This window comes from Triticum dicoccoides, chromosome 3B (genome assembly GCF_002162155.2).
Source record: "Triticum dicoccoides isolate Atlit2015 ecotype Zavitan chromosome 3B, WEW_v2.0, whole genome shotgun sequence".
Taxonomy (NCBI): Eukaryota; Viridiplantae; Streptophyta; class Magnoliopsida; order Poales; family Poaceae; genus Triticum; species Triticum dicoccoides.
The window spans coordinates 246,273,976-246,281,026 of record NC_041385.1 but is presented as its reverse complement, the minus strand read 5'-3'; positions in this window follow the sequence as shown (position 1 = coordinate 246,281,026).

The window sequence follows — 7,051 nt, the reverse complement described above, 5'->3', positions numbered from 1 at the left end:
TTAAAGAAGTTATTTTTCTGAGGTTTGGAGTCCCTAGATATTTAATGACTGATGGTGGTTCACATTTTATTCATGGTGCTTTTCGTAAAGTGCTTGCTAAGTATGATGTTAATCATAGAATTGCATCTCCGTATCACCCGCAGCCTAGTGGTCAAGTAGAATTGAGTAATAGAGAGCTCAAGTTAATTTTGCAAAAGACTGTTAATAGGTCTAAAAGGAATTGGTCCAAGAAACTTGATGATGCATTATGGGCTTATAGAACTGCATATAAGAATCCTATGGGTATGTCTCCATATAAAATGGTTTATGGAAAAGCATGTCACTTACCTCTCGAACTAGAACATAAGGCACATTGGGCCATAAAAGAGCTCAATTATGATTTCAAACTTGCTAGTGAGAAGAGGTTATTTGACATTAGCTCACTTGATGAATGGAGAACCCAGGCCTACGAGAATGCCAAACTGTTTAAAGAAAAAGTCAAAAGATGGCATGACAAAAGGATACAAAAGCGTGAGTTTAATGTAGGTGATTACGTGTTGCTATTCAACTCTCGTTTAAGATTTTTTTCCAGGAAAACTTCTCTCTAAATGGGAAGGCCCTTACGTTATCGAGGAGGTCTATCGTTCCGGTGCCACAAAAATCAACAACTTCGAAGGCACAAATCCGAAGGTGGTGAACAGTCAAAGAATCAAACATTATATCTCAGGTAATCCTATAAATTTTCAAACTAATGTTATTGAAACCGTAACCCCGGAGGAATACATAAGGGACACTTTCCCGAACATTTCAGACTTCGAAAAGGAATAGGTATGTGGTACGGTAAGTAAACCGACTCCAAAACAGTTCTAATAGCAATTTTTCTCCGTTTCGGAATATTTAAGAAAATAGGAAAATAAGAAGTAGTCCGGGAAGGACACGAGGCATCCATGAGGGTGGAGGGCGCGCCCTACCCCCTGGGTGCCCCCCCCCCTCCTCATGTGCACCTCGTGTGCTCTATGATAACCCACAAGTATAGGGAATCAATTTTAGCCTCTTTCAATAAGTAAGAGTGTCGAACCCAACAAGGAGCTAAAGGTAGAACAAATATTCCCTCAAGTTCTATCGACCATGATACAACTCTACGCACGCTTAATGTTCGCTTTACCTAAAACAAGTATGAAACTAGAAGTACTTTGTAGGTGTTGTTGGATAGGTTTGCAAGATAATAAAGAGCATGCAAATATAAACTAGGGGGTGTTTAGATAAAGAAGCAATAAAGTAAATATAGCGAGTGTGGAAAAGTTGTGGTAGGAGTTGTGAAATTGTCCCTAAGCAATTAACTACTTTACTACACCGAAAGCAAGTTTTATGTGGGAGAGGCATAAGCTAACATACTTTCTCTTCTTGGATCATATCCACTTATGGTTGGAACTCTAGCAAGCATCCGCAACTACTAAAGATCATTAAGGTAAAACCCAACCATAGCATTAAAGCATCAAGTCCCCTTTATCCCATACGCCACAACCCCCTTACTCGGGTTTTGCTTCTGTCACTCAAGCAACCCACTATAAGCGAATCATGAACATATTGCAACACCCTACAGTGGGAATCCCTCACGCTTGCGCGACATGGAGAGCACCATAGGACAGCAACATAACCACAAGAAAATTAAACCAATCATAGCAATTCATCAATCACTACTAGGACAACGAAAATCTACTCAGATATCATAGGATGGCAACACATCATTCGATAATACTATGAAGCATAAAGCACCATGTTCAAGTAGAGGGTACAGCGGGTTGCGGGAGAGTGGACCGCTGAATATAGATGGGGGAAGGTGATGGAGATGTTGGTGAAGATGGCGGAGGTATTGGTGTATATCGCGGTGATGATGACGGCCCCCGGCAGCGTTCCGGCGCCACTGGAAGCAAGGGGGAGAGAGCCCCCTTCTTCTTCTTATTCCTTGACCTTCTCCCTAGATGGGAGAAGGGTTTCCCCTCTTGTCCATGGTCTCTATGGCATGAGAGGGGCGAGAGCCCCTCCGAGATTGGATTTGTCTCTCTGTCTCTCTTTGTTTCTGCATTCTCAGATTCTGCCCTTTCACCGTTTCTTATATATCTAGAGATCCGTAACTCCGATTGGATTGAAACCTTTGCCCAGATTTTTCTCCGAAAATTAGCTTTCTTGCGGCAAAAGAAGAGCGTTAGCCGCCTTATGGGGTGCCCACGAGGGTCAGGGGAGCGCCCCCTGCCTCGTGGCCCCCTCAAGCACCGTCTTGCATTGGTTTTTCTTCCCAAAAATCATAATTATTCCAAAAATGATCTCTGTCCGTTCTTATCCCGTTTGGACTTCGTTTGATATGGGGTTTCTGTGAAACATAAAACATGCAACAAATAGGAACTGGCACTGGGCACTGGATCAATATGTTAGTCCCAAAAATAATATAAGAAGTTGCCAAAAGTATATGAAAGTTGTAGAATATTGGCATGGAACATTCAAAAATTATAGATACGACGGAGACGTATGAGCATCCCAAGCTTAATTCCTGCTCGTCCTCGAGTAGGTAAATGATAAAAAGATAAATTTTGATGTGGAATGCTACCTAGCATAATCTTGATCATATATCTAATCATGGCATGAATATTAAGACACAAGTGATTCAAAGCAATAGTCTATCATTTGACATAAAAACAATAATACTTCGAGCGTACTAATAAAGCAATCATGTCTTTTCAAAACAACATGGCCAAAGAAAGTTATCCCTACAAAATCATATAGTCTAGCTATGCTCCATCTTCATCACACAAAATATTCAAATCATGCGCAACCCCGATAACAAGCCAAGGAATTGTTTCATACTTTTGATGTTCTCAAACCTTTTCAACTTTCACGCAATACATGAGCATGAGCCATGGATATAGCACTATAGGTGGAATAGAATATGATGGTGGAGGTTATGTGGAGAAGACAAAAAGGGAGAAAGTCTCACATCGGCGCAGCTAATCAATGGGCAATGGAGATGCCCATCAATTGATGTCAATGCGAGGGGTAGGGATTGCCATGCAACGGATGCACTAGAGCTATAAATGTATGAAAGATCAACAAAACTAAGTGTATGTGCATCCAACTTGCTTGCTCACGAAGACCTAGGGCATTTTGAGGAAGCCCATTGTTGGAATATACAAGCCAAGTTCTATAATGAAAATTCCCACTAGTATATGAAAGTGATAACTCAAGAGACTCTCTATATGAAGAACATGGTGCTACTCTGAAGCACAAGTGTGGTAAAAGGATAGTAACATTGCCCCTTCTCTCTTTTTCTCTCATTTTTTTATTTTCTCTTTTTTTATTTTTTATTTTGTTGGGCTTCTTTGGCCTCTTTTTTTATTTGGGCTTCTTTGGCCTCTTTTATTTTTCATAAAGTCCGGAGACTCATCCCGACTTGTGGGGGAATCATAGTCTCCATCACCCTTTCCTCACTGGAGCAATGCTCTAATAATTATGATCATCACACTTTTATTTACTTACAACTCAATATTACAACTCGATATCTAGAACAAAGATATGACTCTATATGAATGCCTCCGGCGGTGTACCGGGATGTGCAATGATCTAGCATAGCAATGACATCAAAAAACGGACAAGCCATGAAAACATCATGCTAGCTATCTTAAGATCATGCAAGGCAATATGCCAATGAATGCTCAAGTCATGTATATGATGATGATGGAAGTTGCATGGCAATATATCTCAGAATGGATATGGAAATGCTATAATAGGTAGGTATGGTGGCTGTTTTGAGGAAGATATATGGAGGCTTATGTGTGATAGAGCGTATCATATCACGGGGTTTGGATGCACCGGCGAAGTTTGCACCAACTCTCGAGATGAGAAAGGGCAATGCACGGTACCGAAGAGGCTATCAATGATGGAAGGGTGAGAGTGCGTATAATCCATGGACTCAACATTAGTGATAAATAACTCACATACTTATTGCAAAAATTTATTAGCCATCAAAACAAAGTACTACGCGCATGCTCCTAGGGGGATAGATTGGTAGGAAAAGACCATCGCTCGTCCTCGACCGCCACTCATAAGGAAGACAATCAATAAATAAATCATGCTCCGACTTCATCACATAATGGTTCACCATACGTGCATGCTTCGGGAATCACAAACCTCAACACAAGTATTTCTACTAATCCACAACTACTCACTAGCATGACTCTAATATCACCACCTTTATATCGCAAAACTATTGCAAGGAATCAAACATATCATATTCAGTGATCTACAAGTTTATGTAGGATTTTATGACTAACCATGTGATTGACCAATTCCTGTCATCTCTCTAAATAGATATAAGTGAAGCAAGAGAGTTTAATTCTTTCTACAAAGATATGCCCATGCTCTAACAAATATAAGTGAAGCAAAAGAGCATTCTACAAATGGCGGTTTTCTATGTGAAGAGAAACAGGCAATCCAAACATCAAAAGATATAAGTGAAGCACATGAAGCATTCTACAAAGCCATACTCAAAAGATATAAGTGAAGTGCAATGAGCATTCTATAAATCAACCAAGTACTATCTCATACCAGCATGGTGCATAAAAGAAAAGTGGAAACTAAATGCAAAAGAGGCTCCAAGATTCGCACATATCACATGAACGAAACGAATCCGAAAACATACCGATACTTGTTGAAGAAAGCGGGGATGCCTTCCAGGGCATCCCCAAGCTTAGATGCTTGAGTCTCCTTGAATATTTACTTGGTGTGCCTTGGGAATCCCCAAGCTTGAGCTCTTGCCTCTCTTCCTTTTCCTCATATCGAGACCTCCTCGATCAAACACTTCATCCACACAAAACTTCAACAGAAAACTCGGTAAGATTCGTTAGTATAATAAAGCAAATCACTACTATAAGTACTGTTGCAAACCAATTCATATTTTGTTTTTGCATTGTGTCTACTGTAATATAAAATTTTCATGGCTTAATCCACTGATAGAAATTGATAGTTTCATCAAAACAAGTAAACTATGCATCAAAAACAGAATCTGTCAAAAACAGAACAGTCTGTAGCAATCTGAACATTCACCATAGTTATGGTACGCCAACAATTCTACCAAAATTAGGAAACATAAAAAATTTGTATATCAAGACATTTCAAAAAGAATCAAAACCTTTTGATGTTCCAGTAAAAAATGTAAAATCGCACACTACAGCCAAAGTTTCTGTCCTGCACCGTACAAACCAACAAGCATTGTAAACATCCTAAAGGCAAACCTTGGCACATTATTTTTATAATACAATGGAATTGTACAAGGGGATAATTATTTTTGATGAAAATTTTCTGTAATCAAGATTCACAAAGTTTTCGTGAGCATGAACAAAGTTCAAGGAGCTCTCCCACTTCAACAATGCTTGTCTCTCTCACTTTCACTTTCCTTTTTGAAAAGTTTTGGGTTCCCCTCTTTATTTTTTGTTTTTATACTATATAAAATCACTCAACAGAAATAAATGACTCTCTAAAACTTCCGGGTTGTCTCCCTGGCAGCGCTTTCTTTAAAGCCATTAAGCTAGGCATATAGTGCTCAAGTAATGGATCCACCCGGATCCCAAGGTATATCAAAGCCAATTTTAATTAACAATGATTTGTAATTTAGTAGTGAGCACAAAGTAATGTATATCATGCAACAATGAAGTATAACTCTCTTCCTATGCATCGGCATGTCATAAAAGAACAATTCATGCACACATAGTAAAGGCCAATTCATAGTATAAGCAGTTTCTTGCAATTCTATCGTGTTGGAAACATAAAGAGGCGGAGATGTAGTTCCTCTCTCATAATAATTGCAAGTTGGAGCAGCAAGCACATGCATATCACATTCATCAAAATTATCATGTGCAATGGTAAAAGGCATACAATCAATATAATCCTTAATAAGCACAAACTTCTCCGATATAGTGTAGTCAGGAGAATTCAAAAAGATAATAGGACTATCATGCGTGGGTGCAATAGCAACAATTTCATGTTTAACATAAGGAACTATAGCAAGTTCATCTCCATAAGCATAATTCATATTGGCATCTTGTCCACAAGCATCATCAAAAAGGGATATTTCAAGAGAATCAATGGGATCATAACAATCATCATAGCAATCATCCTTCGGTAAGCACGAAGCGAAATTAAACAATGTATGAGTTGAAGAGTTACTCTCATTAGAAGGTGGGCGCGGGTAGCTAATCCGCTCTTCCTCCTTTTGTTCTTCGCTCTCCTCATCATCTTTTTCATCCAATGAGCTCACAGTTTCATCAATTTCTTCTTCCATAGACTCCTGCAAAATATTAGTCTCTTCTTGGACAGCGGAGGAGTCCTCAATATATAGTTTAACATAGGCATTAGAAGCATAATTATCATAACAATATTTAAGTATGGCAAAATTTTCATATTTTATAAAGAGTAGCATCATACGTTTCAATCAAAGAAGCAATTTCATAAGCACCCTTAAAAGCAACAAATTCTTTAATTTGTTGAACATCATAGTAATTATAAACACCCTTAGCATACAAAGATACGATTCCATTATTACTAAACTCACATTGGTAGGGAATGTGTTTTTTAGGGTTTTCAGAACAACAAGTAACATCATATATTTCACATAAATTCCAAGCATAGCATTGCAAACAATGAATTATCGAGTAAAAGTTTCCCTTTTTCAGATATACGGTGTCGCACATAACAAGCATGCTCATCTAAAGATTTGCCCTCAACTAAGCTAGTTGGGGTTTCAGCACGAGCACAAAGGGATCGAAGATTATCCAAGTAAAAAGCTTCAGGAGTGTGATAGATTTTGAGTGGTTCTTCAACCATTGGTGTAGTACGTACAACTAATTTTTTTGGTATTTTGCGTTTCCTACCCATAACTAAAGATATAAAACAACTAAGAACAACAAATAAAAATTACTTAGTGATAAAGCAAACAAGCACACACGAGAATATTCACCCCACGCTATGACTCCTCGGCAACGGCGCCAGAAAAAGGTCTTGATAACCCACAAGTATAGGGGAT